The following is a 24,606-nucleotide window of genomic DNA, read 5'->3' as shown; positions in this document are numbered from 1 at the left end:
TGTAATCGATTACCAGAAACCTGTAATCGATTACCAGTGAAGAATTTCAGAAAAAGTTTTTTGAAAAGACACATCTCTTCAAACCATTTTGAAAAGGCACGAAGGGTCTATATATATGTGTGTCTGACTTCGAAAAGCAAGAGAAAGATATTCTAAGAGAACTTAATTGTTAAATGCTCTCTCAACAACTCTTGGGCAAACACTTGCAAATCTATTGAGAATTCATCCAGGAACTTCAAATTGTATTATCATCTCTAAAAGAGAAAACTTCCTCTAGGAACTTTAATTTGTATCATCCACTCTAAAGGAGAAAAATCTTTTTGTTCATCTCATAAAGTCAGTTGTAATCAAGAGACTGGTTGTCTCTTGGATTGTGAGAATTGTAATCAAGAGACGGGTTGTCTCTTGGAGAATCTTTGAACACAAGGGTGAGGGATCCCAAGGTGTGTTCAAAGTCTGTAAAGGATTTAAAGAGATAATGGAAAATCTCAAGTGGGTTGCTTGAGGACTGGACGTAGGCACGGGAAGTGGCCAAACCAGTATAAATCGAGTTTGCATTTCTCTCTTCCCTTATCTCATTTATGTTATTGCAATCAATTTTATCTTGCATGTTTAAAGAACATTATTAAATTGATTGTTGTTTCTTCTTCTGCATTCTGAGTCTATCATTTAGAAGGGGGTTAAAAGTTTGCTAGTGAGAAATTTTGAAACTTAATTCACCCCCCTCTTAAGTTATTGAGGTCACTTGTCCAACAAGAGGTCATGTGCTTTTTATTCTCTCCTGCTTGTGCTATGCACAAGTACTTTCTAGTTTAATTATAAATTATTATATAATTAAATATTTGTATTTTTTATAATAATTATTTTAAAAATTATATCCAACATTGTTTTTAATTAATTGATTATACTAATATTATATCAAAATTAAATTCTTTATTTAAGATATAACTTAATATTTTAAAAGAAAAATCAAACACATAGGAGGAGAAAATCATTGTAGTTTGAGATATACTAACCAAAGTGAGCTTGGAGTGTTGATCAACTGATGGAGTTTCCCCCTTGAAGACCTCTTTGACTTCAGCTCTAACTTTGTCTTGCCAATGTGGATTGCTTGCTAGCAACATAGCTATCCAAGTGAGCAAGAGTGCAGTGGTTTCATGTCAAGCAAAGAAAAATGTTTTGCATTCATCCATATAACTAGTTGTAGATTCAAGGTACCACCCTCCTTCTTGATCTCATCCAAGAGTATACCCAACAAATCATTCCCATAAAAATTGCTTCTCCCCATTTCAACACAATATTTTCTACTCTCTATGATCTCCATCAAGAGTATCTCCACCTCCATCTTCACATACTTTATTTCTCTGTTATACTTGCTTGGAAAAACCTACAACATATAAATTTAAGATTAAATTTTGACTAATCACCTGAATAGAATTAAAATTGATCAAAATTAATTTTGAAAATTTTATTTATGGTTGTAAACGATTTGTAATGTGGAAGGACTAGGAATTCAAGAAAATAAACAAAATTTGTTTGGCTAGTTTTTGTAGAATTCAGGACAGGGAAGTAAAGGAATTTCTATATATGATGAATAGTTAATGGTAAAATTGTTGATCTAAATGGTATTTCTATAAAAGTTTGGAGGTGTGTGGAAGAATAAGTTATCATCCGGTTCACTAAGTCAATGAGATTTTAAAGTCTAGGAAATGGAAGAGGAACAGTTTGGTTCCTCTATTTAAGAACAAAATAGATATTCAAAATTGAGTGAACTATATATATAAAAGTGATTATACATAGATTAAAAAATGGTTAATCATAGATTAAAAGAAATGACTAAGGTTGCAAAGAATTAATTTGGTTTTGTGCCACAAAGGTTTACAAAAGAAGTCATTTATTTTTTATGGGAGTTGACGGAAAGGTACCAAAGAAGAAAAGCCATGGATGTGATTTTTATGAATGTTGAAAAAATATATGATCAAGTGTCAAGTAAAGTTTTGTAAAAGAGTTAAAAAAAGAAAGGTGTTTGTGTGACTTATATTCATGTTATACATGTCACATGTATGATGGAGCAACTATTAGTGTGAGAAAATATGAGAGTAAAGAATTTTTTTTATAAGGACAATATTACTATCCTTAATTTCATGTTTTTGAAGGATAATATAGTTTTGATCGAGAAATGAAAGGAAAGAAAGAGGTTAACTTTAAACTTGAGCTTTGGAGATAGATTTCGAAACCAAAGGATTTTTTTAACTTGAGTGTGAGTAACACAGAGTATATGCATTGTTATTTTGGTAGGAAATAAGAAAAAAAAATGACCTTTAAATAAAAGTGAGAACATACCACATGCTTTTAAATTTAAATATTTGATATCCATATTACAAAATGATGTAGGAAATTTATGAAGATGGATAACAAGAGAGAAGGATGAAGTAAAAAACTGAGAATGTTAAACTAGATGTGACAACACAAAAAATGATAATATACAAAATGATTATACGAAGAAATGAGATGTTGGTTATGGAAAAACTAATACAAAATCAATCAATGTTGTTTAGGCACGGGGCAAAGAAAATGACTAAAAATATTAGTGAATGAGAGTAAATTACATGATTTTTACTTATTTTAAAAAGGGAGAAAGAGACTAAGAAAAACATTATAGTAAATTGTTAAGAGAGATATCACATTACATTAAATAATATTCACGAGAATTTGATTATAATATCCTATGATTTATGTAATTGATTTCATCTTGGATAGGATTTTTGTTGTAATTTTCACTAGTTATTATTAGATTAATTAACAAATTTTAAACAAACAACTGTACATATAAGATTAAAATTTGACTGTAAAAAAACATGATTACAATTTTCTTTATTCACCTTTATTACTTGACATATTCATATCTATATCAAAATCACCAATTTCATCCCCTGTTCCATCCAATAAAAATTAGCCACGTCCATTGATCACAAATGTTTAACAATGTTATCCCTCTCTGTTCATGCTTCTCAGTTTTCCTTCTATGTTCTTTCTTCCTCTCCGTTAAAACACGTGAAAACCTCTGTAACCACTATGGCACATTTAGTTGACAGTGAAAAATCGCACCATTATTCAACGGCAAAGATATGCCACTCTGTGAGCTGCCTATGTCTCATCTAAATGCTCAATTCAATTTTCCTTTGCGGGATTCATGCTATAGTGCGGCGGTGCTGATTGTGCAGAAGTTTTAGATTACTACATTGTTAGATTTGATCAAGAAGTACAATGTGACAATTGCTTCGTTAGTTTCACCATCATTTTGGCGTTGGTTAACAAACAACAATGACGTTTCTCATGGAGACTGTTACGCTGTTAAAATTTATTATTTTTTACTGACTATGGTATTGCTACGAAATAGTTCACATTAGAAGGGATAACTAATCTTTGTCGAGGACTGTGAGCATGTGTATATTTCCCTTTCGGTCAGATTTATTTCATACTCAAGGATCTACCAAGATTCAAGCTGTGAACTATTTTAATTAAGGGACACAAGTGGTTACAACTTGTGTCAACCTTGTTGATGTTAGACTAAACTTTTTAATCTGTGATGTTACAAACTACAAAAGGAAACACATGTCATTAATAAAATAAGAAAACACAAAAATCAAATTATACCTCCAGCCATTGTCATGAAAGAGTTGCCTTGTTTTGGTTCTTTCAAGTTCTCTCTCTTTCTCTCTCTAGATGGTGTATCGGATGAATTGGAAGAGATAAGCTCAAGGATCAAATACATGTGCTATATATATGCATTTTACCATCAAAAATGCATTTAGTAGTCATTACCACTCATTATTGGTCATTACAACCCATTAGAAGTCATTCAATTTGGCTTCTCAATTCCAAAATTTATGAACCTTTCATTTTCCAAAATGTTAAGATCAAAATTATTACATTCTCCCACTTGGTCCAAACATTTTGACTCAATGCTCAATCTTCTTAAGAAATGAATATACGAATCATAGTGATAGTTCCTCTTATAACGAGTAATATCATCCATGTATTACAATATGCTCAATTTCTCAAGCAGTATACTCAAAGTGGTAATGAAACTTAATAAATAAACCCAATGTTTATTCTTGGTCCAAAACATAATTTTTCTCAAATAAATCAATGTGCACCTAAATATGAGAAAATAACACAACATAAAAGTTTCAATTTTAACATGTAAGTATACAATCATAAAGTGGAACCAAGTCCCATTCTTTCTACATGATCCTTAAATTTAAACGGTGGCACACCCTTAATTAAAGGATCAACGATCATCAACTTAGTGCTTATATGTTCAATGACCACTTTCTTGTCTTTTACTCTTTCTCTAATGGCTAAGTACTTAATGTCGATGTGCTTACTTCGACTTCCACTTGTATTATTCTTAGCCATAAAGACAGCAGCCAAGTTATCGCAAAAAATTCTCAAAGGCCTTGAAATAGTATCAATTATCTTCAGCCCAGAAATAAAACTCTTAAGCCATACACCATGTGATGTAGCTTCAAAACAAGAGACAAACTCAGCTTCCATGGTAGAAGTAGCAGTCCGAGTTTGCTTAACATTCCTCTATGAAATAGCTCCACCAGCCATCATGAAAATGTACCTAGATGTTGATTTATGAGAGTCAACACAACCAGCAAAGTCTGAGTCTGAATAACTAATCACATATAGATTGTCTGTCTGTTTATACATAAGCATGTAATCTTTGATCCCCTAAAGGTACCTCATCACTTTCTTAGCAGCTCTCCAGTGGTCAATACCTGGATTACTCTAATATCTTCCTAACATTCCAACAACAAAAGCAATGTCAGGTCTTGTGCATACTTGAGCATACATAAGGCTTCCAACAACTAAAGCATAAGGAATGTTTTTCATCTGTTCCCTCTCAAAGTCATTCTTTGGACATTAGTTCAAATTAAACCTATCACCCTTCACAATGGGAGCAACACTTGGTGAACAATCTTTCATCTGAAATCTCTCTAGAATTTTGTTAATATAGGTTTCATGTGATAGACCCAAAATACCTTGAGGTCTATCTTTATGAATCTTAATGCCGATGACATAAGATGCATCACCCATATCTTTCATGTCAAAATTCTTAGAGAGAAATTGTTTCATCTCATGTAGCAAACCCCGATCATTGGCTGCAAGTAACATATCATCTACATATAAAACAAGAAAACATATTTACTCCCACTGACCTTGTGGCATATGAATTGGTCCATGGGGTTTTCATCAAAATCAAATGAAGAAATTATCCCATGAAACTTAAGGTACCACTGATGGGAGGCTTGTTTTAAACCATATATAGATTTATTAAGCTTGCAAACCAAATGCTCACCACTACTAGAGGAGAAGCCTTCAGGTTGTTTCATATAAACCTTCTCCTCTAAATCACCATTAAGAAAAGTTGTTTTCACATCCATTTGTTGCAACTTAAGGTCAAAATAAGCAACTAATGCCAAGATAATACGAAGAGAATCTTTCTTAGATATTGGAGAAAAAGTCTTTGTGTAGTTGATTCCTTCTTTTTGAGTAAATCCCTTAGCAACAAGCCTTGCCTTGTATCTCTCAATGTTGCCTAATGAATCCCTTTTGGTCTTAAAGACCCATTTACATCCAATGGCCTTTGTCCCATTAGGCAACTCTACAAGATTCCAAACTGTGTTACTCTGCATGGAATTCATCTCATCCTTCATGGCATCATACCATAAATTTGACTCTTTACAACTCATGGCTTGATCAAAAGTTCCTGGATCATTTTCAGCTCAAATATTATAGTCAGATTCTTGCCAATATACAATATAATCACTAGGAATAGTTGATTTTCTTACTCTAGTAGACCTCCTTAATGTTTCATCAACATTTTCTTGGGGATCATGTTGTTCAACTGGTTGTTCATCATTTTCACGAATTTGATGATCAACTCGATCTACTGGATTATCAACAACAGTTTGTGGAATGTCAATCATGTGTTGTTCATCATCCCTTTGAACTTGAGGGGTATGAATTACAACCAATCTTTCACTTGATGTGGAAGGTTGAGACTCTATATAATCAATTTCAGAACCTAAGTCCCTCAATTGATCACTCCCACTGATCAAGTTATTTTCAAGAAAGTTGGCATTTCTTGATTTCACAATCCTAGTAATATGATATGGACAATAAAACCTATAACCTTTAGACCTTTCGGCATATCCAATGAAATACCCATTAATAGTCCTCGGGTCAAGTTTCTTCTCTTGTGGGTTATATATTCTCACCTTAGACGGACAACCTCAAACGCACATATGTTTCAAAATCGGTTTCCAACCTTTAAACAACTCAAAAGGTGTCTTTGGGACAACCTTGGTTGGAACACGATTTAATTTATACACTATCATCTTTAGTGCTTTAGCCCACAAGGATTTAGGAAGATTGGAGTTGCTAAGCATACTCTGCACCATGTCCAATAATATTTGGTTCCTTCTTTCTGCCACACCATTCTGATTTGGAGAACCAGGCATAGTGTATTGGGCAACAATCCCATGTTCTTGAAGAAACTAAGGGACCAGGTGCTTGTCCATTCTCGGTATATCTGCCATAGTATTCTCCACCTCTATCAGATCTCACTATTTTTATTTGCTTGCCATATTGGTTCTCAACTTCAGCCTTAAAGACTTTGAAGGCATCCAATGCTTCGTATTTGTTATGAAGCAAATAAACATTTATATATTGTGAATAATCATCTATAAAGGTGATAAAATATTTTTGACCACGTGCATCCATATCTAGACAACAAATATTAGTATGAATTATTTCTAATATGCTTGAACTCCTGTTAGCACCTTTCTTAGATATGTTGGTCTGCTTACCCTTAACGCAGTCCACACAAGTCTTAAAGTCAGCAAAATCTAGAGTATTAAGTACCTCATCTTTCACTAACCTTTTAATCCTCCCAATGGAGATATGTCCTAATCTCCGGTGCCATAACATAGAGGAATTCTCATTAATATTACACCTTTTAATATCAGTTTGAACATGCATTGAACTATAAGTGGCATAATTTTGTAAACCAAGAAGCTAAAGACCATTAAACAAGATACCATTCCCAACACATTCAGAATTATAAAATAACTCAAATGATGTGTCTTTAAAATTAAAGGAATATCCAAAAGGTACAAGTATAGAAATAGAAATCAAGTTTCGAAAAAAACTTGATACATAAAAGGTCCTTTCTAATTTTAAATTAAAGCCATTACTTAAAGATAAAATGCAAGTTCCAATGGCCTCCACATGTGAGCCTAGCTTATTGCCTGATAAAATGCTTGTTTCCTTAGGTTTTGCATACCCTGTAAAGAATTTGCAATATGAATAATAGATCCAAAATCAATCCACCAGGTGTTAATATTAACACTAACCATATTAGATTCATAGCATAGTAATGATATTGATTTACCTTTCTTCTCTAGCCATTTCTGGAATTCGAGGCAATTCTTCTTCATGTGTCCCTTCTTCTTGCAAAAGAAACACTTTGTCATTTTCTTAATATCAGATTGAGGTGGTATTTTACCATTCCCCTTCTGATTAGCTTGAGACTTAGTTGCTTTGTTCTTCCATAAGCAGTTGTCAGCAATGCACTCTCATCCATCTCCATTACAAGCCTTTCTTCTTCCTTAACACATATGGTCATTAATTCATTGATAGACCATTTATCCTTATGTGTGTTGTAGGAAATCTTAAACAGCCCATATTCATGTGGAAGGGTGTTCAAAATGAAGTGTACTAGAAAGGACTCAGACATATCAACCTCTAGTTTCTTAAGTTGAGCTGAAATATCTCGCATTTTCATTATGTACTCACGCACACCTTTAACACTAGTGAGTCGAAGAGAGGAGAACTTCATGATCAAGGTGCTTGCTAAAGTCTTATATGAAGTGATGAACTGATCATCAATGGCCTTAAGCAAGTCTCAGACCTTTTCATGCTGGTCAACAGAACCACGTATTCCAGCCGAGATTTTGATCTTAATGAACATCACGCTAAGCCGGATGGATCGCTCCCGCCGCTCATATAGCGCAACATCAGTTGGGCTACTTTCATCAGTGATTGCAGGTGGTTCATCTTTCCTTATAGCATAGTTTATGTCCATCCACCCCAATTGCAGAAGAATTCTCTCCTTCCATATCTTATAGTTATCTCCTTTGAGTTCGGAGACATCACATTGAATATTAGAAAAACTAATTAGTTTGAGAAACTGCAAAATTCAAAGGCTTATGTCAAAATTTGAGGCATACTAATCTTAATTGTATCTTTTACCAATGTAAACATACCATAAAATTGAATCTTGTGACATAAAAATTGTATGTGGGCTAAATTTTTAATTCAATAAGAAACAATTAAACCTTATGATAGAATAATCAAATTACATGCTCAAATTCATGCTCTACGGGTACAACATGAAAATAATTTAATTTCTATCGTAAATATTTACTTTATGATAAAATGGACAAATTATACATACCTTATGATGCCTGTGGGTAAACCATGAAAAATAATATGTCATTTTATCCCAATTAATTATACAAATATAATAAAAATTCCTGTGGGATAAAATTCATTATATAAGTACAATTAGAATTTCATAAATTGTAAAGCAGAACCAGTCATGGGTTCGACACCCAACTAGTGCAAAACGTATGATTTTTCGTGAAATTAAATCGGAAAAATACCGAAAACTGAAAATGGACAAGGCAGAGGCAACTGAGGCTCTGATACCAAATGTTAAACTAAACTTTTTAACTTGTGATGTTACAAACTACAAAAAGAAACACAGGTCATTAACAAAATACGGAAAAACAAAAATCAAATTATACCTCCAGCCATTGTCATGAAAGAGTTGCCTTGTTTTGGTTCTTTCAAGCTCTCTCTCTCTTTCTCTCTCTAGATGGTGTATCAGATGAATTGGAAGAGATAAGCTCAAGGTTCAAATACATGTGCTATATATAAGCATTTTACCATCAAGAATGCATTTAGTAGCCATTACCACTCATTATTGGTCATTCCAAGCCATTAGTAGCCATTCAATTTGGCTTCTCAATTCCAAAACTGATGAGCCTTTCATTTTCCAAAATGTTAAGACCAAAATTATTACAGTTGATTGTTAAAATCCATTATGAATGACTTGGTATCATTAACTGGCGTACTTAATTTTTATTGGATGAGACTCATGATTTTGATCCATTCATATCTATGGTAAAAAAATATTTCTCATTCTCCCTCAATATAATTTCTATATACAAAATCCTAATTAAAGTCACATACCAGCTTCCAGGAAAGAAAAGATGGCGAGTTGCTTGAGCAACTCTACTCTGTAGCTGTGTGAGGAGATGAAATATTTGCTTTCCCTTCTGATAGCTTGTGTGTAACACCCTGATATATATATCTATATATTATTAGTAATTATGTTTGATGTTTGATTATTTGTTGCGTTATTTTCATCCGTAATTATTTTTAAGGAAGTTAATTTAGTTAATAGAGGGGTGTGGATAGATAAGGATCTAGCTTCTCAAAGAAGCTTGTTGAGAAAGCTTCTCAAAGAAGCCACGAGGAAGCTTCTGGAGGAAGCCTCTTAATGAAGCTTCTAGAGAAAGCTACATGGAGTTGCCTCGGTAAAAACGATGCCCAGCGTTTGTTAACCGTTGGATCTTCTCGAAATTTGGTTTGCAACTTCACAAGAAACTTTACCATGATTTAACCGTTGGGATATTTGATAAAATATCTGGAGTGTGCTAGAAGCTTCCGTTTCCGAGAGCATCTCTTATTTAAGCATTTCAGCCTTTGCTTTCTTGTAGCTTAGGAAAAATGCCATTTATTCTTCTTTCTTTCTTCCAAATCCATTTCTAAAGTTCCAAGTACTTTCTCCATCACCCACATCCACCATTAGCCACCACAAACCATCATTGTTCTCCATTGAAAACCCACACCGAGAGGAACCCTTCAACCGAAGCAGAATTTCCAACTTGGCTTGCAGTTTCGGTAGAGAACGAAAACCCTAATCTGATCTTTCGTTTTCTTTCGAGGTAACCATGATTCTATGCTTGTTTCTTGTTAGTTCCATCTTGTCTTTGCATCTTTTCTAACTTTGCAACCGCCATTGCATGTCTTATGCTTCCTTTGAAAAACCTTAGAGAAAGAGACTTTGTAAACGTTATCCTTTCATGAAATGCATGTTATTTTCGTAACCTACACTGAACCCCGGTCACATTGGCGTGGTCGGAATTTCCAAATGATGTTCCTTTGTAAAACCCGAAATGCTCTCAGCTCTTTCAAGTAGTGATGTGGGTGTTTGACCCAGAGCACTGTTACTAGCTTTGTTTTCTGAAATCCATACTAAGTCTCCTTCGTTTTGGCATAGTAGAGGCTTACATGGAATCGACGAGCAAGGACGAAAAGGAATCTTCAAGTGACGCGACGAGGAATCCACGGGGTAGCTCACGATAGGTAATGGGAGTTTATTATAAAATTTACCGTTTTAACACCATAGTTAGGGTCAGGGAACCTAGCTATGAGGATATCTGCCTGTCCTTGTCGCATGCTGATTTTTCTTCAAAGAAAATTATGTTTTAACTAATGGGATGCGATATATATATGTATTGTGATGAATGATATTGTTTTGGTTGTTTGAAATGTGTTGTTTGAAGACCGTGCGTGTGGAAATGATATTGTTGTGTTTGTTTGAATTGTTGTTGATGTTGCTATTGAGGATTTTAATTGATATGTGATGATAATGATAATTATGATGATATTGATTTGAGATGACGTTGTTAATAAAAACCATGTCAACATGAATTGTTATTATTGATGAATATGTGAATATGAAATGAGGTTGTTGTTGTTGTTGTTGATAACGTCATTGAGATGAGATGATATTTATGTTGTGAATGACATGGAAATACGATTTGTTGATTGATGTTGGAAATGCATTGGCATGTGCATGTTGTGTATGTTCGTGGGGGGCACTGTGCACTGACCTTTCAGGGTCTTTGGCACTAGCTTTTGGCCACGTTCATACGTTGGATGTTGTGTATGATCGTGGGGGGCACTGTGCACTGACCTTCCAGGGTCTTTGGCACTAGCTTTTGGCCACGATCATACGTCGTATGAAGTGTATGTCATAGGGGGGTAGAGTGCACTGACCTTGTCGGATGGCCCAGACGTGGGTAACTAGCGTGGTTAGAGAATCTAAGCATTCTTGAGGGGATGCTTAGGTGCTTTAATTGGTCCATGGTCTTGGGCACTTACTTTTGGTCGTGATCATAGCTCATACGACACAGAAAATAGAGTAACTGTGGCCAAGTGTACTTTGTACTAGGGGGCTGTCACCTGGTAGGGAACACCTTTGGGCTCCCAGGCTGATCACCTATGGGAGGGGGGCTGTTACGTGCACAACCGGGTGGTCTCGACAAACTTAGCACAGTTCACTAAGTGAGAGTGTCGTGTGGACACGCTTAGGCTATTTCCTGAGATTTGGTTGTTGTTGGTACGTACCACATTGCATCTGAGTGTTGAGTTAGGTGCATGGATCATTCTGTGCAGTCTTGATTGGGTCCATGGATGGATGATGAGTAATCTTTGGATGTGAATGATGAATATTTGTTGGATATGAGTGTTGAATAATGATTGTTGTCTATGCTTATCATGTTTGCCTATGTCCCTTGCTAATTGTGGTTATTTGGAATTGGTATTGGTTCTTTTATAATAAACTCACCCTTGCAATTTTGTATCGTGTGGTTGATACCTGTGATCATCACGAACCTTGTTCGTGGGAGCAGAATAACAGTGGCAGGGTGTAGGGAGTAAGATTCTGGTGAGGAGCCGCCGAGCCGACGTGATGACGTTGGCGTTATTTTGGGAGAGAGTTGTGTTTTGTAATCAACTCCTCCGTAGTTGGCTTTTAAGTTTTATTTTGTTGAGTTAAAGATGTAAAACTGAAATTTTAATTTTATATATATATATATATATATATATATATATATATATATATATATATATATATATATATATATATATATATATATATATATGAACATATTTAATTTTCGTTATGTGTATGACATGTACCGAATTATTGTTTCTATGTAATTATGCATAATCACTTAAGTAATGGCGTGTTGTTGGATGAATTTATGTTGTGACAAAATCACTTCTATTTTCATAATAAAAAAATTAAGGGAGTTCTTTTTATAAAAATTGAAATTATCGAATATTAGAGTGTGGATACCGTAGCGACGAGGCGGGTCGTTACATTGTGCCAAACTCAAACTCACTCTTGAGATTCAATGAAGCACTCTCCAATCTCTACCTCAGTTTGGCCACCCTCTAATGCATCTTGTAGTGATTGAAACATATCTTTTGTGCATTCCACCATGTGCCCAACATAGTTCTATACATAAAACATTCATCAACATTTTAAGTCAAACCATTTATAATCAAGATGATGAGTGTTAGAAAAAAACCTTGCACACATAAGGATCATACAAGGATCAAATGCTAGAGCACTTGCAAGCAGCAACATCAATACAAAAGTGAAAGATATGAATTTAACATAGTTTGACACATCTTATTTATGTCTAGAAAAGTCTCTCAACAAATGTTTACTATCTCAAATAAGATCACTAAATTTTCTAGACAAACTTAAAAAAACTTATATACATTACAAATTTTTTGACACGCTTGAAAAAACTCAAGTTTTTTTAGACAAACTTGATAAAACTTTATCTTACAAGTTTTTGCAAAAAAATTAGAAGAAAAAAAGTCCTCCGCATATATTGTACTATCGTACAAACTGAAGTCTTGTACTACTTTTTATTTTTTGAAGGAACTTAAGTTTTCTACTTAAAAATTAAAAAATTACCGACATTCTCAATCACAAGAGACTCGCATGTTTTTAGACTCACATCTCTTCTGTTTAGACACATTCTTCTCATATCAAAAACCTCTTTACAATGATGGTGAGACAAGTTATAAAAATATCCTAAATAATCACAAATTGATTGTTTCTTAAAATTCTAAGGGATATTTCTCTTAAAAATTATCACCACTTCCAAACTAATAGTCACAATATTCCACTTAATCTCAAAAACACTCAATTGAACTAATTGTTGAAATTTTAGAATGGATATTCCCAATAACTTCAGCTAATAAAAAAAATTATTTAAAATAGTATGTTAAAAGTGTACTGCTAAAATTTCTCTCAACCAATCAGCAATTCAAAATAAAAGTGGGTCTAAGAAAAAACACAACCCAAAAATATTCATGTGTTACTAATTAAATAAGCATCAACACCTATATATGTACAAATACCTTAAGTCTGTCTCCCATGAATGCAGGGGCAACCATGTGACGTTGGTGGCGCCAATCTTCACCATTTGCCATCAACAAGCCTCTCCCAATGAAATGTTTGGTCCCTTGTTGTTGCTGCCACAATTTCCCAGATGTGGTACTGTACTTTGACAGAAACTCCTTGATCATTTCAGTGTCAGGCACAACCTTGGTTCTATACCATTCCACTATAGGAACCTCTTTCCTACATAATCCCATTAACGCCCATAAGAAAATAAGATTAATACACGTATACATATACATATATAATAAGGACGTATTTGATGAAACATGCACTACAGTTAGTTTTTATCATAAAAACATACATGAATCATAAACAATTAACTGCTAAAACTTAATACTAAATTAATTGTTCTCATTTCTCATGTAATATGTTCCATTAGATATTCTATTAATGTGAATATGAAAACACACACACACACACATATATATATATATATATATATATATATATATATATATATATATATATATATATATATATATATATATATTCTGATACAAAAAATATACTATATACATAAAGGGACATATATGATGATATACAAGAATAACTAATTTGAGAGAAATTTTATGGTATATTCTGAAATTTAAGAGTTTTAGTTTTGAGAAACTTTTTGTTTTCTCTTTCTCTTTCTTTTCTCTTTTCTTTGATGTGTTCAAACTCATTCAACAGTTTGCCCAAATAATAATTATACCAAAACTCTTAGATTTCTCGGGATATCATAATAGTCTCTAAATTTTTATCATACATTTAAACATGAATGATAGATACGATAAGAATTGATTTTGTGGAATTTTAATCTTAATTAATAATTTTATTTTTCATATTTTCGTATGATATGTGCTGTATATTATGCGTAACTTCATAGAGGCACACACATACATATGTAAATTTATCCAATAATTTAAAATTTAATTAAAAATAAAATCTATAATATGATTATTATCACAAATTTATATATAAACACTATTCTTCACAACTTAAAATTTTCAGATCCGTCACGCCATAAAATTAGATGTGGCAAAAGGCGACCAATAATGTCATGGTTGATGGTTTTCATTTCTCGTGAAACAAAGGAGGTCATGTCTATGATGTTGCCTGTAAGAAAGCGAGGTTTGGGACCATGCACTCCTTGTCTCTCCATGATTGTTCTTATGCGCATTGGATTGAGCCAGTAACATGTGACGGTGTCATATGAAACCTTCAATAGCAGTCGCAAAAATCACCAAAAGGGTTGTGAGAATCACCATCGCCATGGGAGAATGAGACCAACAAAGATGATTACAAAGAGAGAATATAATAATAATAATAATCTACAAGAGGATTGTGTATGAGACTTGAATTTGTTTCATGAATGAGTCACTTATATATGGTTCAATTTGACAGGGATCCCTTCATGACTTCATTTAATTATGTAAAACATATAATTAATATTGTGTATTTGATAATAATCCTGGGGTTGGTGGGGACGTAAAAAAAGTTACCAAGTGATGAAAAAATAATAATTAAAGGACATCCTCTATCTGCCGGACTGAAGAAATACACGTGTTTAAAAATTTAAATTTTAAAAAATAAAATTTCGTTAGTTAATAAAAAATACTTTTAATGGTGACTTATAAGTATGTATACCTTGTATCTTGTGTTGATGAAAGAAATTTTAGTATCGATTGAAGAAAATTAAAGGATAAAACTTAATTATTAAATTATTAATTTAATGATAAAAAGTAGGAATGTTTATGGGTCTGGTGACCTGCGAATTCAACCCAATGCAAATATATGTTGAGTTTTTGAAGTGTTTGAGTCAAATTTGACCCCATCCAATTAAATCCAATACTGGTTGGGTAACATATTTTATATTTTAGACCCGTGAACTAATTTGACCTAAACATATATATTATTTTAATAATAATATACACAAAATCAAAACTCAATTTTATTTTGTGGTCCAACAAAATGCATTATTACTTTCAATTTTATTTTGTACCAATTTTATTTTGTATCACTATTGTTGGGCGTGTGAAGTATTTCATATGAGAAACACTCTCAAAGTGTTGAGATATATTATGTTCTGGACAAATCGACTATGGACATGAAGGATATTGGTTATAAGTCACAAAACAATTCAAATTTTAAAAAAGTCCATTTGAGACTAGTACATACTTATTATTCAAATTTAAATTTTGTAAAATAAAATTATTTTTAAAATATTGTGACCCAATTGACCTAACTCATTCATGACTGTTGGGTTACAAGTGTGAGGTGAAATCCCACATCGGGTAGAAGTGGAAAGGTTGAGCACCATATAAGTGAGGAGAAGACCCATAAACCTGAGCTTTAAGGTTTTGGATTAGAGTGTGGTGTCAGACTTCCTTATGTGGTGGCTCGTGGTCCACAGGTGTACCCCTCGAATCTCCCCAACAATTGGTATCAGCAGGTGACCATACTCGTGGATGATAAAGACTTCCGCTCGAGGGGGAGACTACCATGTGGAAGAGACTCACACTTGAGGGGGAGATGTGTTGGGTGTCAGGCTTCCTTATGTGGCAAGTGTACCCCTCGAATCTTCCCAACAATGACCAGATTGGTTTGGGTTGAGTTTGGTAAAAAAATTTCAAAAACTAAATCCAATCCAATCCAAAAAAAATTTATTGGTTGGGTGACAGGTTTAGCCAAATCCAACCAACCCAACCCATATACACCTCTAATAAAAAGTGTGTTTGACATGTCAAATAATTGGGTGCGACTTGTATTGATAATAACATGATGAATGTCTCTATTTTCATACAAAAGTAAGGAATGTCTCATAATTAAGAAAAAATCATAATAAATTAAGAATATAAAAAAATTAATATATTTAAAAGTGAGTGTGTATTTTTTATAATTGGACCAAAACAATGTTCTTGTTTGTATAAAAGACTAGAGGTAGTATAATATAATATTTAATTGTGATTTTTTTTATCAATCATATACTATTTTAATAAATTTGATATTTAATAAAAAAAGTTATAAATATTCAAAGAAATGAATTTTATACATTTATTATATTTAATGAAAATTTAATGAATACATATGACTTAATGAATAAAACATTTAATCATATTTATTATTTTACTATATATTATATTTAATAAATATAGGCTTAAATATCAAATTGATCCCCGTAAATGATTTTTTTTTTTATTTTTATTGCTGTAACAACTTACCTTTGTTACATAACCAATTAATCTAAGGATTTGATTTTGTTTAATTGAAAAAAAAATTAATTAGTTTATTTAATAAAATACAATATAAACTTTCCACAAAATCCAAAAACAGCAATTAAAACTTAGAACTTAAGATATGTTGTTGCAAAACATAACTGAATGAAACTAGATGTCTCATGCACTTGGATCTTTTAAAAGAAGATAAATCTTTGATTACATAAAACTCTTGGAAAATGCAACTCCAATCATGTGCTTGCTCCATCTACCATGCCTCTGAGAGGAAGATTCCCCTTAAAAGTCAAATGCTCTCTTGAGCGTGCAATTCAAGGTCATCACAATGACAACTAACAACCACGTGTGTCAAACAAAGAGTAAGCTTACCAAAATTAAAACTCTATATATATACATATAAATGAATTCCTAATATAAGGGGGAAAAAAGGGAGAAAACTACACTTTGTATACTTCAAAAATACTATACATAATAGGTTTAAATATGTTTGTCATCCCTAATAAATACTCTCCTTTTGTGTTTGCTCCCTAATAAAAAAAAAAATTGTAATTGATCCTTGATATTTGAAAAAATTTGTGTTTACTCCCTGCTGTTAGTAATAGTCTGTTAAGTTTTGACATGTTCGTTAACATGACACGTCAACTAGACACATGTGATGCCATATCATAAAAAATGTTGAGTAGACAGTCCAACTAAGAAAAAAGGAAATTATTAATAAAAAATAATGTATAATTACAATTTAGCTTTAAAATAGAAACTATGTTAGAGAAATCAAGTAAAATGTCATCGTTTCGCTTCATTACAAAGCCCAACTAAGAACAGTCTGAGAACTGAAAAAAGAATATGGAACTCACAAACCAAGAGAGGGGTGAATTGGTTTCTAAATCAAATCAAACTTTAAAAAAACCATGAGTTAAAAAAACTTCTTTTCCAAGGATCATATCACTAATTTTTTATAAACCTTTAATCAATCACCCTTAACATAAAATCTTTTGTTAAAGTTCTTTCTCAAAAAGATATTTTCTTTGACTTTCAGTAAATTGATCGAGACTAGAATAAGAAAGAAAGATAAGATCAAGAGAAGATGTACACCAATTTTCATATCGGTTCACTCTCTATCTCTAGAGAAGCTAATCCAGTTATCTAATTTAACCCGAATTAAATTTTCATTATGCATATAAAATTCTTACAAGCAATCACAATCAATCTCAGTTTCTACCCCAGAAAAAGAGACTAAGGCACCCAACCCTAAGGTCCTTTGTGATTAAAAGCCTGAGAGAAACCTATCCTTAGCCCAAGCTAGAAAAACATATTCTAGCATGCCTTCAGAAATTCATGCATATGCTAACAACATGCAAAACACACGAAAAACAGAGTCAAGAAAAGACACAACCTGATCAATCAACCGCAAGAATCTTGCTTGAGTGAATGAGTGTCTTCTTGAACTCGAGAGAAATTCACAACTCACTTTTTACCATGAGATCTTCAAAAAAAAAAGTTTAAAAGTTGTGAGTCGCACACTTTTTCTAAGCACTTAATCTTCTCTTTTTCTTCTTCATAAAAGTTGTAAAAGTGAGAACCCAAGTTGGTTATTTATAGAGAAAACAGTTATAACCACCTATAGTCAATTAAATAGTTAATGTAATCGATTATATTATCATTTCAATCGATTAAAGTGTTCTTTCCAAATTCTAGAAAACTTCAAGAACAATGTAATAGATTAGATTCTTGATGTGATCGATTAAAGTATTCTTGATCCCTTCTAGGAACACTTTTACGAGCAAAGTAATCGATTACGATTATCTAGTAATCGCTTAAAGCAGAGACTCATGAAAAATCAATCATTGTCTCAACTGAATTATGTAATCGATTACAGTTAAATTGTAATCGATTAAACCGATACGAGAATCCCTCTTCAAGCTACAAACACTTGTGTAATCGATTACGATCAGCCTTATAATCGATTAAAATAGAGTTTTATGCACTAAAGAAGTTTCTAACTTTAGAAACAATATTCTTTCCTCTATATGATGATGCATGATGTACATATGAAAATATAAATGCAATAATAACAATCAATACAAATGTCACTCAAAGAAGTTGGGTATGTAAAAGACAAAACTTCTTCAAGCTTCTTTATGTTGCTCCCCCTATCTCTAACAAGAACCACTTCTGTCTAGTTCTCTCCAATCACGTTCAACAAAACAAATCAGCATTAACAAAAGAAACAATTTGATTCAAAAAACATTTTATCAAACACCTTCTAAGCAATGAACAAATCTACATTGGAATTTCCTTTACATGTTCAACAATGAATAGATCAGCATCAGAATTTTAGAATTTAAAAAAATCATAAGAATTAAAGCATTTCTATCACCAATAACAGATTGGGCGAGGTTCATGTTGATCATGCATGTGTAGACCTCAATTAGCTTGATGCACGTGCAAACTGAGTTAATGGCAAGGTTCACATTCTTCAAACGTCTGTATTGAGTCTAGCTATGCCCAAGTCACATTGGACTGTACCAAATAATTAAATCTCTAAGGTTTTGATGTTAAAAAAGTATAAATTTTATGTACTAACCTTTCATGCATAAGATATAGATTCATTTATCTCTATGAGATACAGGTAGAAAAGCACAAACAAAAAGGCTTTGGATGATAGACAAAGTATCAATCATTGGACGATATTGCATCTACATCTAATGCTAAGAAGACAAGTGCTTTAGCACTTGGCTCACAATACAAAAGCAATGGAATAGTTACTCAATCCTCAAGAATTGAAATCAATCACAAGAAAGTAACATCCATAAGATCAATAAGACACTTGTGCCATAGTGCACAAAAGGAAATATTCAAATTGTCTTGTCTTGACATTCTTAATTTTTTTTGTCTTTTGTTGTTAACGTTTCTTTCAATTATGAGATCCATTCCGCAGAAGACAACTCAGTCTTGGATTATGAGATCCATTCTCAATCAAAGAGTTCATATTAATAATATGCAGAGTGATTTGGGCCAGAAGGATAGGGGAAAATTCAGTATGAAGACACTGTATCTGAAGATGCGATGTGAAGGCTCGAATGAGGTTGTGTGGAATAGACTTTTTTGTGGTAACCCTGCTAGACCTCGCGCTTTGATGACTCTATGGCAAGCCTGCCACGGTAGGCTACCCACAAAAGATCGTTTGCTAAGATTTGGAATGCTAGGTGATAAGATTTGTTGCTTCTGTGAGGGACCAAAATCCCATGATCACCTTTTCTTTGGATGTAGTGTCTTTGGTGATGTGTGGAAACAAGTCCTTGAGTGGATTCAGGTAAAGCATCATCCTCAGGAATGGAATGAAGAGCTAAAATGGATTATTAGGCACGATAAAGGAAAGGGACATAAGGCCTCTATTCTGAAGTTGGCGGTGACTGAAACTGTCTAAGGCATCTAGAAATACCGCAATGCTAAGATTTTTGAAGAAACTGTAGATAATACGAACATAGTTGATTATATTATAGATAATATAGTTTATAGAGGGTGGTATAACAATAAACTGAAATCCCACTCTCTCTCCCTCCCTCTCTCTCTTTCTCTTCATAGTAGCAACCTCGTGTCAAGTGCCAAGCTATTAGACAACAACTAGTTGAGATTTCTCAACGAATCGAAGCTCTGAAGTCTATATAAAGCTTGAAGATGTTCATGTTAAGGTTGTCGAATCACAAGAGAATATTCTGAGACAAAACGAACAAGTGTCGTAACGCTGTTAGTCCATTGGACAAAGGAAACTTGAGCAAATTGAGGGAATCTTAGCTTTGCTAAGTTAACGATTTTAATTGTATTCAAGCCTACCGTGTAAACACTTTTGAGTGATTAGAATACATTTTCTATCCAACATATATTATTTATGAAAGCCAAGAGTGACTTAGTGACAAAGAATACTTGGTTATTAATCTCAGGGGGAGATTAATTGCAATGTCAGGAGTGGCCTAGAGAGTACTCGTTATAGCCAAAAGTGGCATAAAGAATACTTGATTGTAATAAAATATTTGATTAGTGAAACCCTTCAAGGTTTGAAGGAGAACTAGACGTAGCCCAAGAGTTGGGGTGAACTAGTATAAAACCTTTGTGTTTTCATTATTGCTTCTATATAACTAGTTCTTTTCTAAGTCACTTTTACACTATCATATCCAAGTTTTGTGAACTAATTTTCTAAGCACAACGTAATTTCAAACCCCTTGGATGAAACCTTTCGTCCATTGATATCTTTTTGAGAAAAAATTTTAATATTTTTCGAAATACTAATTTTTATCCTTAACGCTATTCAACCTCATTGCTAGTGTGTTTCATGTACTTCATTTTGAATCTCAATAAGTCAAGTGACAAGAGGAATAGGTGCACAATGTGCTGCAAACCCATCAAACCATATCTACCATCATTGGATGCCGCCACCCATAACTTCCTCGTTCTTGACCCTCCCTTGCTTTTGGCTTCTATACTCAGTTGTCACAGCATCAAAAACCTAAGGGGAGAAAATTGCTCTTGTTGCTGATGTGGAGTATAAGATGGTGAAGGTGAAGGCAAACATGGTTTCAAGTTTTGAAGAGCATAAGTCCTGCTGTCGTCGAAGCACAATGTCGTTTGACACGACTTCTAGATCTAAAATTCAAAGGAAAAAGGAGAAAGAAAGGAACAAGTGTCAGCCCTAAGCCCTTAACTAGCTTCTCAAAATGATAATGTTTTTTAACTTTCCTGGTATTATTTTTTCATATTTTTTGGTATTAAAATTGTGAAGATAGGTCACATGACAAGTCAGTTGTTGATGTGTCATATTAACAGAACGTCAGCACTTAACAGATTGCTACTAACGGTAAGGAGTAAACATAAAAGTTTTCAAATATCAGGGATCAAATACAAAGAAAATTTTTATCAAGGAGTAAGCACAAAAGATGAGTATTTATTAGGGGGTCACAAACATATTTAATAATAAGAAATTTTAACAAAACTTAGTTCATATAAAATTCTTCTTTTTGCTCATCCATCTCACATGATATATGCAACATAATTGTATCATAAATCCTCGACAACATAGTTCCATCACCACTCATCATTATGAGCCATGCACATCATAAATCACATTTAACATCAACTATCATATTCCTCAACATAATACAATCACCAACATCCATCATCATAATCAATGTACGTCATAAACCATTAGACAACCTTAATCATCAAACTGGCTCTATTCCATGGAGTTTTCAACATTATATGAGGTCCCCCATAAGTCACATCTCCTAACATAGTCTCACTCTTTGATCATTCAAGGAGTGTCTTGGGATAATCCTCTACAGGAGAAGTGTGGTTTTATCGGAAATAGATAAGTATGGGTAATGACTTACCTCTATAGTTTTTAAGACCTTACATCTATAGGTATACACCTATTTGCCTATTCTTTAAAGTCATGCTCATCAGCCAACAGAAAAACCCCCAGCACTAGGTTGAGCGCCAATCGAGCACCTTCATCTTACATGCTTACTCATATGGTTGTGAACCAATTGTGCATACACAACATATTAATCACATATTTCATTTAGAATCTCCTATGATCCTAGATGTAGTACCTCCGTACCCACCATGTCCAATGGTCTTACTTAAGGATCCAAATAAATCTCACCACACTTGGAATCCCCTGCAATCTAAGATACGATATCTCCGTACCTATCATCTCCAACAACCTAACTTAAGGGTTCGAGTCTCAACAATTAACAATCCATAACCACAACAATAATCATCTCCTATACGCTAAAATAGTCAATTGAACCTCTTAAGAAGTAGTTTTCATCACTCTGACATGTCATTTGAAATTAAAACATAGGGTAATGAACTCAAAGATTTCACAAGAAGAAAAAGCATGAGATCTTAAGCTCAAACAAAGGGCTTCCTAAAATCAATAACACTACTTCATCATACCGAGTTTTCACATCATTTACTCATTATGGGCTATCTCAAGGAAGAAGAAAGAGAAAAAGGAAAAACAAAGAGACCAAAAGGGAAAATAAATGTGTTTACCATCTAATATAAACCAAAGAGGCTATAGGAATAAGGAAAACAAGGTCTTTTATGTTGTAAAGCTCACCCTCTCAATCTCAAGGAAAAAGAAAAGTTGGGGAAGACGGAGGGAAGGAAGAAAATGAGAAGGTGGAGGCTTGGTTTTAGATCTTTAAGCTTTGGGGAAGGATTATGAGGTGTGTTGGTCTTGTCCCAAGTTACTACTTCTTTCTTCTAATCATACCCCCATCTGACATGTTCCTAACCCACTTTCATGGCCCATCATCATATAAACTCACTAAAGCACTTAAGGCTTATAGAAATTCATATTTTTTATTATAACTCATTAAATAACAAAAATATAAATTTAGTTCCTCTCGTATCTTAAATCAAACACTTAATTATACATTATGAAAAATCACAGTGCTACAATCACTGAAAGTTTATTTTTCTAATTATACGCCTTGTAAGTTGACATCTTTTCAATTTGTCCCTATCATCTACTTTCGTTAAAAACTAGTTTATTGGCATAACAATTAGAGGTTGATGTGGGGCTGCAACACTGGCCAACCATTGTCATGTAAGTAATGGCATTAAAGGGACTAAAAATGACCCCAAAAAAAAAGAAGCTATTTACAAGGACTAAAAATAAAAAATAAAACTCACAGGGGCTAAAAATGAAAAAAAATTACAGGGACTAAAAATAAAATAAAAATAGAACTTAAAGGGACAAAAACAAAAACAAAAATTATAGGACAAAAAATGAAAAAAAAATGCATGGACTAAACACATATTTAAGTCTTAAATATCATGTACAAATTTAATTTAAAACTAATATAAAATAAAATAAGAATGAATGAATTAATTAATTAAAAGATTTACATATGGCAGAATATCCTTAAAGTCGTACATGTTCTCCATAGTGGGTGTGAATGCTTGTAAAACTAAGACAGATAGTCAGAGGTGCAAGCCCAAAGGACCCCCAAGTGGCATAGCATTACCCAGAAGAATTATATGTTGTTGATACATACGACGGAGAGGGGGCTAGCAAGGAATCGTTTGTACATGGCAAAATTGCCTACGTACCCTCTTCAGGAGGTACGACCTCATGTCAATCCTGCATTTGAAGTAGCCAAACTAAAGGGTCTGCTCTACGAAAGGCCTCACAAGCTTGTTCTACTCATATGGACACTAGATGAAAACATTCATATGTATATTATTCATTCTCTCCTTGACTAAAAGGGCATGCCTGGTACCTCCCAATGGATTCCATCTAGTGTTTAGTGGGTCCCCATCACTATAATCCTCTGGATTCGAGTAGCCAACACTGGGAAGATGCTCAAATACCTATGCCTATAAAAATCAAAATTCATTTAATTACAATAATAAAGAAAATATTAATAAAAAAAATTACAATACTAAAATAACTTAATTACCATGAGTAATGTCATATAATCTCCACATTGCTTGTTGTCATCCAAACTCACATAGGATAGATGGTCGTAGAGGTACACCAATGCTGCTACTCCCTATACTTACTTATGGCAAGCAGTCAAGTTGCTAAGGTACTAGAGGTAGGCGACATGAACATGAGCCAAGCTCTTGTCTGCAAATATCATGCTGCTGATCAAGTGCAAGAGATAAGTCGTGGCAGCCCAAACATAGGAACCTGAATCAACATATTTCTCATATAGATCTGTCAGTCATGTCAACCTTACCCTGGCACCTACATTTGTTGTTGTCTTAGCCTCTATCTATGTCGGAATGTCGAGATGAATCATCAGCAAGAGATAGATGTTTACAATGGAGCACTCAATTCCTTATTGAATCTCACAAGTGTTTAGCCAAGGAAATTTTGAAGATAAGATGATTTGTATTTGAGAGGATAATAACTTTGAACTCAGTGAAAAACACCCCTATTAAAATTCGAGCTCAAGCCAT

The 24,606-nt window shown here is 33.4% G+C and overlaps 1 pseudogene; it reads right to left on the bottom strand.

The window, feature by feature from the left end:
- LOC114398544 overlaps positions 1–24,606 on the bottom strand; it is a 60,984-nt pseudogene that overhangs the window by 9,272 nt on the left and 27,106 nt on the right.

Source organism: Glycine soja, chromosome 19 (genome assembly GCF_004193775.1).
Source record: "Glycine soja cultivar W05 chromosome 19, ASM419377v2, whole genome shotgun sequence".
NCBI lineage: Eukaryota > Viridiplantae > Streptophyta > Magnoliopsida > Fabales > Fabaceae > Glycine > Glycine soja.
The sequence above is the reverse complement of the archived record's forward strand: the minus strand, read 5'-3'. Positions and strand labels throughout refer to the sequence as shown.